Consider the following 11,004-nt stretch of genomic DNA (forward strand, 5'->3'; position numbering starts at 1 on the left):
TCTGAAAAGATGTAGCCAGCTATTCCGTTAGCGTAGCCAATGAATAGTGTAGGTTGAAGTGGCTACAATCTAGCTGGTCTGGTCAAGTAGCTAGCAAAAGCAAGCTAAGCTAGCTAAATGGCACACCGTGTCTCGTTTTGTCATGCAAATGCAACAGACTAACACCTGGTAATCAATTTCGATCACGCACAATTACAACACCATGTATGTTAACAGTCCGCTATAAAATGTACTTTAATACAAACTATTTATGCTATAAAATCATTATACACCGTCTAGCGTTACTTTATGTCAGATGCGGAAGTGGAATTAAATAAGGAAACGCATTTGACTGTAGCAAAGATTTATCTAAATCAAGACACACCACAAGCTTGTCGTTTCCAATGGTATCAAATGAGTCGTAGAGGGCAGAGCTAAGCACGTGCTAGCGATATCCTATTGGCGCGTTCTAGTATACATGTGCATATTTACGTTAGGGCACGCCTACTCTGTGAAGTGTGTGCAATAACTAAATTCTCATTTGCACTCCTAAACAGCGCGATTAAAAAAATAAAACAAAATTATGACATAGGGTGAAGTCTACAAAACTTAGTCCATTCTGTTCATAACAGATTCTAGTTTTGGGAACAGAAACATTTATTGAGATCAAATGTTTAATTGATGATAATATTTGCAGGATCTCGGCAAAAATCCATATCGTTCCATCTTCTCCCAGTGGGCTTCCTCTCACTGAGAGGAAGCGGATTTATCACATTTACACAGCCGGTGAAATAACTGTCTCATTGTTCTAACCATTCAATTCATGGGGCATTATTGGCATGGGAAACATTTATTTTTAACATTTTTTATCAACAACAAATCAATACATGAAGTACATGTGGGAACACAAGTATATATAAATAATATCCAATAGACAATTGAGCTGGGGGCGGGGCTAGAGGGTACAATATCACATTACACAAGGACGTTAAGGGACAAGCATACACTTATAATTCTAACAGCTTTTTTGTTAGTAGAGTATTTCATTGTCTTAAAATACAGTTCAGTTTCTTTTTGTAAGGTAAGAAAATGTGGTGTTTTGTAAATTTACATTTGTGAATATGAAATAATGAAATGAATTACATTAAAATGTTTCTGGTTATTTTATTTCTATCGTAGGTAAAGAATCCAAGCAGTTCATCTCTCCACAATAGTGTAAGCTCTTCATAAATGTGTTCAAATATAAATCTACTGATGTCTTGCCACAGTTTTCTTACATGAATACAATGCCAAAAAAGATGCAACAGTGTTTCTGGGTGGTCATTACAAAAGGAACAATTTGAGTTGATGTTTTCCTTAAACTTCTTCATATAGTGGTTGGCAGGATAATATTTATGAATAATTTTAAAGGAAACTTCCTTAATTTTGTTAACTAGTAGGTATGTGTGAAGAAAAATGATATATATAAATTAAGGACCATGACAAGAAAACCTGCTGATGAAAAGCAGAAAGTTTCACTGGAACTTTGTCAATATTATAATTGCAAACCAACATGAAGTTAAGTCCACCAAAAGTAGAGAAGACATGATGAGGAATACAATTCCACATATAAGTGGGTCTTCTTAGGAATTGTTTTATCCAATTGATCTTAAAAGTATTATTTAAGGTAGTAAAGTCCAGAAAATTCAGCCTACCATTCTCATAAGTGTTCATTACAACAGTTTTCCTAATGTAATGATACGGTTTCTCCACAGAAAGTTGAAAAGCATCTGGTCTATCTCCTTGCTTATTTTACCATCACGATATAAAGATAGAGCACCATATGTTAGTCTAGAGATACCTTCAGTCTTGCTTATTAGGACTTTTTCTTCCTTTTAAAGATAAGTCCCTCTGTAGCCATTGATTTAGCTTCTTCTGTTTTTTTTAAATAAGAGAGTTCAAATTTAGTAAGCCTCTAGACTTCTGATCCTTTGTAATGGTTATGCCTAAATATGTAAGTTCTTCTTTTACTGAAATACCATAATATAAAGGTGTCACACAATCTTTGACAGCTATGAGTTCACATTTATTCATGTTAAAATATAGACCAGATGCTTTGGAAAAGGATTGCATCACATTGATCGATATGGGAATATGGTTAGCGTCTTTCAGAAAAAGTGTAGTATCGTCAGCCTACTGGCTTATAATAATTTCTTTACCAGCTATGGAAATACCTTGTACAGGACTACTGTTTAAAGAATTTGTAAGAAGTTGGGTGATTAATAAAAACAGGTACGGAGAGATAGGACAACCTTGCCTAATTCCTCTCTTTAACTCAAATCTCGGTGAGGTGCCCTTATTTCAATTTGATAGAGCTGTTACCATTTGTATAGAGAGTCTTAATAGACTTACAGGAAAAAATCCCCAAAGCCAAGTCGTTCAAGGGAGTGGAAGATGAACTGATGCTCTGTCAAATGCTTTATAAAAATCTAAAAAATAATATGAATCTATCCTCAGTTATTAGGTCTGAGTAGTCAAGTATGTCTAATACTAGTCTGACATTGTTAGAAATATGTCTGTTCCTCATAAAGCCAGACTGTGTTTCATCAATGATTGCATCCAGGACTTCTTTAATTATTTTTGCAAGTAGGCTAATATCTTATAGTCATTACTAAGAAGACAAATTGGACGCCAGTTATCGATGAGCAGCATTTATTTTTTAGGCTCAGTGTTATTAACACCTGACTCGTTGTAGGAGGGAGAACATTGTTTTTAATACTCTCTGAACACACTTCAAATAGGAAGGGAGCTACTTGTTCAGAAAATAATTTGTCAAATTCTGATGTAATTCCATCAACACCTGGTGATTTATTGTTCTTTAGATGTTTGATAGACTCTAATCTCTTCAACTTTGATGGGTTCGTCACACTGTTTAGATTCTATATCACCGATAGTGATCATTATTCAGTGAGTTAAAAAACATATCTGTGGATTCCTGACAGTACGTAGAGCAATACAATTTTCAGTAAAAATTGCTACAGTATTTAGCGATACATTTTTGGTAATCTGTATTAACACCATCAATGTTTAACTTAATGGATAGTGTTATTTGTAGAGTGAAATTTCACAAGTCTAAAGAAATAGGATGAATTCTGTTCTCCCTCCTCAATCCATTTCCCCAAGATCTAATAAAGGCTCCTTCTGCTTTTGATCTATATCTATTATCCAGTTTATTTTGTAACTCAATCAGTTCCATCTTCTCCCCGAAAGGCTGGCTGGGGACCTCTGAGAAAGGGAAGTTATCTTAATGAATCACCTTTTCCTCTGGTCTCAGCAAGATTACTACCATATTTTCTAAGGTATTTGGACACCTCAAATTTAAAGCTCCCAGTTCTTTTTTTATTATTATTTTTTTTACCCCTTTTTCTCCCCAATTTCGTGGTATCCAATTGTTTTAGTGGCTACTATCTTGTCTCATCGCTACAACTCCCGTACGGGCTCGGGAGAGACGAAGGTTGAAAGTCATGCGTCCTCCAATACACAACCCAACCAAGCCACACTGCTTCTTAACACAGCGCCCTCCAACCCGGAAGCCAGCCGCACCAATGTGTCGGAGGAAACACCATGCATCTGGCAACCTTGGTTAGCGCGCACTGCACCCGGCACAGGAGTCGCTGGTGCGCGATGAGACAAGGACAAGGATTTCCCTACCAGCCAAACCCTCCCTAACCCGGACGACGCTAGGCCAATTGTGCGTCGCCCCCACGGACCTCCCGGTCGTGGCCGGTTACGACAGAGCCTGGGCGAGAACCCAGAGTCTCTGGTGGCGCAGCTGGCACTGCAGTACAGCGCCCTTAACCACTGCGCCACCCAGGAGGCAGCTCCCAGTTCTTGAAATAAGATTTTTCGTCACAAGCCCTTTCCCAAAAGTGTGAAAGCAGATCTTTAACCTCAAACTTAACTATATCTTTATTTAATAACGAGCTATTTAGCTTCCAGTAGGATGCTCTACCAAGGTTAGTATCAGGGGTAAATATTTTGATATCAGTGTAAATGGCCCTATGGTCTCTGAGGGGAGTAAGTACAAATATCTCTAGTAACACACTCACCATCAATACATTTGGATATAAGCCAAAAATCTATTCTGGATTGTCTGGAGCCTGTTTTGTTACTCCAAGTGAATGATCTGTCGCCCGGAAACCTCTCTCTCCATATATCAGTAAGATCAAACTTTTCCATAAAAATAATTAAACCCAAATTCTGATTGGTTGGCCTACCTGGGGGCCATCTATCAGTTGAATTATCTATTGTAATGTTAAAGTCCCCTCCTATCAATAATAACGAATTCAGACATTTAGATAACCAATGAAGTCTATGTTTCTCTATAGATCCAAGCAACTCATCATTCTCATGTTTGGTGTTGTACCCGTAGAGGTTTACAGTAATGAGTGTAATGTCATTGTGGTCCTTCTGTGGCTCAGTTGGTAGAGCATGGCGCTTGTAATGCCAGGGTAGTGGGTTCGATTCCCGGGACCACCCATACGTAGAATGTATGCACACATGACTGTAAGTCGCTTTGGATAAAAGCGTCAGCTAAATGGCATATATTATTATTATATATATTGTAACTGATCATTCTCATGTTTGGTGTTGTACCCGTAGAGGTTTACAGTAATGAGTGTAATGTCATTGTAACTGATCATTCTCATGTTTGGTGTTGTACCTGTAGAAGTTTACAGTAATGATTGTAATGTCATTGTAACTGATCATTCTCATGTTTGGTGTTGTACCCGTAGAAGTTTACAGTAATGAGCGTAATGTCATTGTAACTGATCATTCTCATGTTTGGTGTTGTACCCGTAGAAGTTTACAGTAATGAGCGTAATGCCATTGTAACTGATCATTCTCATGTTTGGTGTTGTACCCGTAGAAGTTTACAGTAATGAGCGTAATGTCATTGTAACTGATCATTCTCATGTTTGGTGTTGTACCCGTAGAAGTTTACAGTAATGAGCGTAATGCCATTGTAACTGATCATTCTCATGTTTGGTGTTGTATCTGTAGAAGTTTACAGTAATGAGTGTAATGTCATTGTAACTGATCATTCTCATGTTTGGTGTTGTACCTGTAGAAGTTTACAGTAATGATTGTAATGTCATTGTAACTGATCATTCTCATGTTTGGTGTTGTACCCGTAGAAGTTTACAGTAATGAGCGTAATGTCATTGTAACTGATCATTCTCATGTTTGGTGTTGTACCCGTAGAAGTTTACAGTAATGAGCGTAATGCCATTGTAACTGATCATTCTCATGTTTGGTGTTGTACCCGTAGAAGTTTACAGTAATGAGTGTAATGTCATTGTAACTGATCATTCTCATGTTTGGTGTTGTACCCGTAGAATTTTACAGTAATGAGTGTAATGTCATTGTAACTGATCATTCTCATGTTTGGTGTTGTACCCGTAGAGGTTTACAGTAATGAGTGTAATGTCATTGTAACTGATCACAAGACAAATAAAGTGACCAAAGGGGTCACATTCTGAGTGTAGAATATTACCACCAAAGGTATTTTTCATTGTAGTGACACCAGCGGAGCGTTCAGATCCATGGGAAAGCCAAATATCGTTGCCCCACTGTGACCTCCAGAAGTTGGCATCAGCCGAAATCGAGTGAGACTCTTGAAAAAAGCAGAAATCTGTTTGAAACTGTTTAGCAAATAAAAATAAGGCCTTGCGCTTCACATTGTTTCATAACCCCCTAGCATTAAGAGAAACTATAGACAAAGACAAAACAACAAAGATGATATAAAACTATAAACTGTAGTAGGATGAGAAATAAAATACAAACTAATAATTTAAATAAAAGGGTACCTACTAATTTAGCGCATGTGAAAACGGATCATTAAAAAAAATGAATAAAAAATGTTACATGTTCCTAAGACATTTTTCACTTGGAAATAAGTATTAATAACTAAATAGAACAATAACTGTGTAAAGTAAGAGCAGACCTGTATGCCCTTTAAAACACTATCTTAGTTACTGTATACATACAAAATAAATACAACTTTCAGTCTTCTTCGTAAGTTACTAAACAAAATAGGCCTTCTGGCCATACAAGAACAAGCTAATACAAATAGTCACCTGATGCTTGTTAGGTAACGTCAATCAATACAAGGAAAATGAGAATATCATGGCCGAAACCATCAATCTGTTCCTTCTGGTGAGATTCTAGGGAGGAATATGGATTTCTGAACCGTTGGTGAAGCCTCATCCTCTGATGAAGTAAGCAGCCTTTCCCTCATTTCGTGCTATCTTGATCATTGGCCACAACTTGTTCCTTCTTTCTATGTCCTCCGGGCTGAGATGCTTGGCGAAACACATACCATGGCTCTGAAGGAAGGAGTTCTTCCTAGCAGCTTTCCAGACAGCATCCCTGTAGAATCTGGCAGTGAAAGAGGATGATGATACCCCTTGGTCTTGAATCGTTTTGCTGTTGCTTCTTGCCGAGGCGATGCACAACGTCGATGGTATCACCAACTTTGTTCTTCTCTGCAGGCAAAACTTCTTGGCAGATGCGGATAGCCACTCCTCCCACCTCTGGCAAGCCGTAGAGTCTCAGGTTCCATCTTCTTGTGTATTGTTCCAGATCAGTGAGACGTCTATGGTAGACATTGTTATTCTTTCCTACACTTTTTTCAACTTTTGTCACTCTCGTTTTCACATCCTTGATTTCACCACATGCAAACTCCACAGTCCTTTTCAAGCCTTCAATAACCATGGTGTTTACGCGCCCACCATTTTCTCAATGGCATCAGACCTGGAGTTGATGAGTAAGGAGAGGGTAGCTACGATGTCAGAGTTCATGTTGGGGTTTTTGGAGGGTGGAGGTTTGCATGGAGTAGCCGGTAAACGGGAATTCGTCAACAGCATGATATTATCCATAGGCCAAGTGTAGTTATGGCAGTTGTCTATAAGCACATTTCTCTTGTTGATTAGCAATAGAACGGCTAACGTCTTCCTTTCTTTTTTTTGTCACGATTTCACATGGACATGCCAAAATAAATGATCCAATTCTTATTCCAGTCATAGGAAAGTTTGTATATCTTGAACAAATAAAAGCGTCTGTTCAAGCCGCCATCTTGGCCTCCTTCGGCATGGGAAACATAAGTTAACATTGCCAAAGCAAGTGACTGTAGTTGTAACGAGCGGAACGAGTTGATTCTTCACTACCCTGTTCTTCATCGATTAAGTTTAACAGCGGTTGGCATCCAATAAATGTTGCATTACCGCCATCTACTAGACTGGAGTATAAACTCCTTTATACTTTGCCTGGGAAAGAAAAAATACCCTACCATCTAATATTAAACTCACAAAAAAAAGTACTACATTTTTTTTCTAAAAATTCCATTCTCCACTATTTAAATATATTTAGTCATACTTCAAGCCAACAGCCTGAAACGATGGGACACCAACACTTAACACACCCTGTAACTATTCTGACATCAAACCTTGCACACCCAAATAGCTCTCTGCAGCTGCCACCACAACATTTACATTTTACATTTAAGTCATTTAGCAGACGCTCTTATCCAGAGCGACTTACAAACAACCTCAATTTTCTGCGATATACATCCCATCCCTGCAGTACAGTTGATAACCATTGCTATAAAATCACCAACATCCAATCTTACTGAAACATATCACTTGTTGGTTTATCCCTCTGTACAGGTACAGATCTTCTACTCAGAACCACTCCTCTTAGGATCCCTCCCACTTGACCCATCTTCCTCTACAGTACTTTCTTCACTGCCTCAGCATATAACAACTTCTGCACTACTCTAACCCTGGAAACTTCAACCTGCCTCTATCGCACGGGACATTTCTGATTCCCAGCCCCATGGGCACCCTTACAATTAACACATACCACTACTTTCCCCAATGTTACACATTCCTTTGTCTCATGCCCTTCTGCACTCGTCTCACACCTAGGAACCTTCCTCCTACACAATGTTGCCACATGCCCATAAGCTTGATACCTGTAACAACGTAATGTATTTCAAATAAAAGCTCGTACAGGATAACTTATATATCCAAACGTCACTTTGTCGGGCAAAGACTCAACATCAAAACAAAATAAGTTTACACCATTTTTAACCGACTCAAGCTCACCATCTTCCTCCCTCCCTCTCTTAGACCTCCTCTACCTCTCTTTTTCCCTCCATTCCTCCTCTGTATTCCAAGTATAAGTCTCCTTACGGTGACGCAATCTCAATCGCACTCCACACTGCCCTTTCCCACCTGGACAAAAGGAACACCTATGTGAGAATACTGTTCATGACTACATCTCAGCGTTCAACACCATAGGGCCCACAAAGCTCATCACTAAGCTAAGTACCCTGGGACTAAACACCTCTCTCTGCAACTGGATCCTGGAGTTCCTGACAGGCCACCCCCAGGTGGTAAGGGTAGGCAATAACACATCTGCCACACTGATCCTCAACACCGGGGCCCCTTAGGGGTGCGTGCTTAGGCCCCTCCTGTACTCCCACGACTGCGTGGCCAAGCACGACTCCAACACCATCATTAAGTTTGCTGATGACACAACAGTAGACCTGATCACCAACAATGATGAGACAACCTATAGGGAGGAGGTCAGAGGCCTGGCAGTGTGATGCCAGGACAACAACCTCTTCCTCAAGGTGAGCAAAACAAAGGAGATGATCATGTATTACAGGAAATATCGACGGGGCTGTAGTGGAGCGTGTTGAGAGTTTCAAGTTCCTTGGTGTCCACATCACCAACACACTATCATGGTCCAAACACACCAAGGCAGTCATGAAGAGGGCACGACAACACCTTTTCCCCCTCAGGAGACTGAAAAGATTTGGCATGGGACCCAGATCCATCCAGGACCTATATACTAGGCGGTGTCAGAGGAAGGTAGAAAAAAATTGTCAAAGACAGCCACCCAAGTCAGACTGTTCTTTCTGCTACCGCACAGCAAGCAGTAGCAGAGCGCCAAGTCTAGGTCCAAAAGGCTTCTACCCCCAAGCCATAAGACTACTGAACAATTAATCAAAGGCCACCTGGACTATTTACATGGACCCCATTTGTTTTACACTGCTGCTACTAGCTGTCTATTATAAAACTATCTTGACTAACTGTACCCCTGCACATTGACTCGGTACTGGTACCCCCTGTATATAGCCTCGTTATTGTTGTGTACTTTTATTGTCCTACTATTTACTGAAGTTAATTTAGTAAATATTTTCTAAGCTCTATTTCTTGAACTGCATTGTTGGTTAAGGGCTTTTAAGTAAGCATTTCACGTTAAGGTAACAGCTGTTGTATTCGGCCCATGTGACAAATAACATTTGATTTGATAATACTACACTTCTGACATACATCTTGTTCTTGCCTTGTCAAGGTACGCCATTTAACTGTCTGTAACAATCTCTGAACATTCAGCACAAACCCCTCTGGATGTAGCACTCAACAGTGCCTCCCGCTTGTAAAGCAGCTGTTTTGTCTTGATGTTCTTCTTTATCAAAGCTACCGCAACGCCTTTCCATTTCAAACAAGCTCGCTCTCTTTCTCCCGATTCCTTGTTTCGCTTGCTGTGAAACAGCACAGTAGTGGTCATGTTCCTCCCTTGACAGCTTCACAACCCTGTCAGCTGATTTGGGAATTTGTAGTTGGGAAGTGCTTGGTAAGGGTGGCAAGAACGAACGAACATCACACAGTAAGTGATGTTCTGAATTGAAACCCTCGCCATTCTCTCGTGTTTTCCCATGACTTTAGCCAGTGTAAATCAGTGAAACGACATTGATGGCTCCAGCAATGCACAGCTTCAAATCAAATCACATTGTATTTGTCAAATGCGTCGAATACAACAGGTGTAGGTAGACCTTACAGTGAAATGCTTACTTACAAGCCCTTCACCAACAATGCAGTTTTAAGAAGAATAGGTGTTAAGTAAAAAATAGATAAGTAAAAAATAAAAGTAGCAAATAATTAAAGCGCAGCAGTAAAATAACAATAGCGAGGCGATATAAAGGGGGCACTTGCACAGAGTCAATGTGGGGGGCACCGGTTAGTCGAGGTAATTGAGGTAATATTTACATGTAGGTAGAGTTAAAGTGACCAAGCATAGATAATAAACAGAGTAGCAGAAGCTTAAAATATGATATAGGTGTAGGATGATATAGTTGATATAGGATCTAAAATACAATAAGGTTGTCTGTCTGTATTTATAAATAATATGTTTAAGGCCTGAATGGACCAGTCATGTGCATCATCACACAGATCAGAGGTCTGATACCATACACACAGTTTAAAACAGGAGAGATGTTTGATGTAGGGGGAAGTCACATGGATGTCTACCATGGCTGAATGTGTCACTAAATTCATCATGATGACCATTCTTCCCACTCTTCAGAGGAAACTCAACTCAGCTGACAGTGAAATAACTACATCAAGCTCACAATGGAATAGACAACAGTATGTTCGAGGATCAACAATGTTTCTTCACTGATCACTGTGTGGAGTGATGATGGTGATATAGACCAAACCTGTTTACTCTGTCTGATTGTCACTAACCTAATTGGCATCCTCCTTCATGCATTTACGTGAAAGGATTAGAGGTAGCCCACCACTTCATTTATTGGTTTAAACAGAGTGCATGCACTCCAGGTATGTTTGATCTTGGGATGAGGGTACAATAGGATTATCTACAGGTGGAACGGACAGATGTGAAAATACAGTTTTTCATCATTCAATTGCCATTGATTGCTGTCTCCCATCCGGAGGGGGTGTAGCTTCCCTCCACTCTGACACCCCACCCTCATTGAACCCCTGGCCTGAAAATACCAGAGGAAAGGAGCATTACAATACATCTATCTGACACGTTATCTTATGGATTTACATGATTTAGTGATCTTATAGATTCCAGTAATTCTTCATGGTTAATAAAAATACTCTGTTTACATACTTAAATCATTGGTATTTGTAATGACTCGGGCTCCAAGGTTTCCTAATTAGGTCACGT

Source organism: Oncorhynchus keta, chromosome 34, assembly GCF_023373465.1.
Source record: "Oncorhynchus keta strain PuntledgeMale-10-30-2019 chromosome 34, Oket_V2, whole genome shotgun sequence".
Taxonomy (NCBI): Eukaryota; Metazoa; Chordata; class Actinopteri; order Salmoniformes; family Salmonidae; genus Oncorhynchus; species Oncorhynchus keta.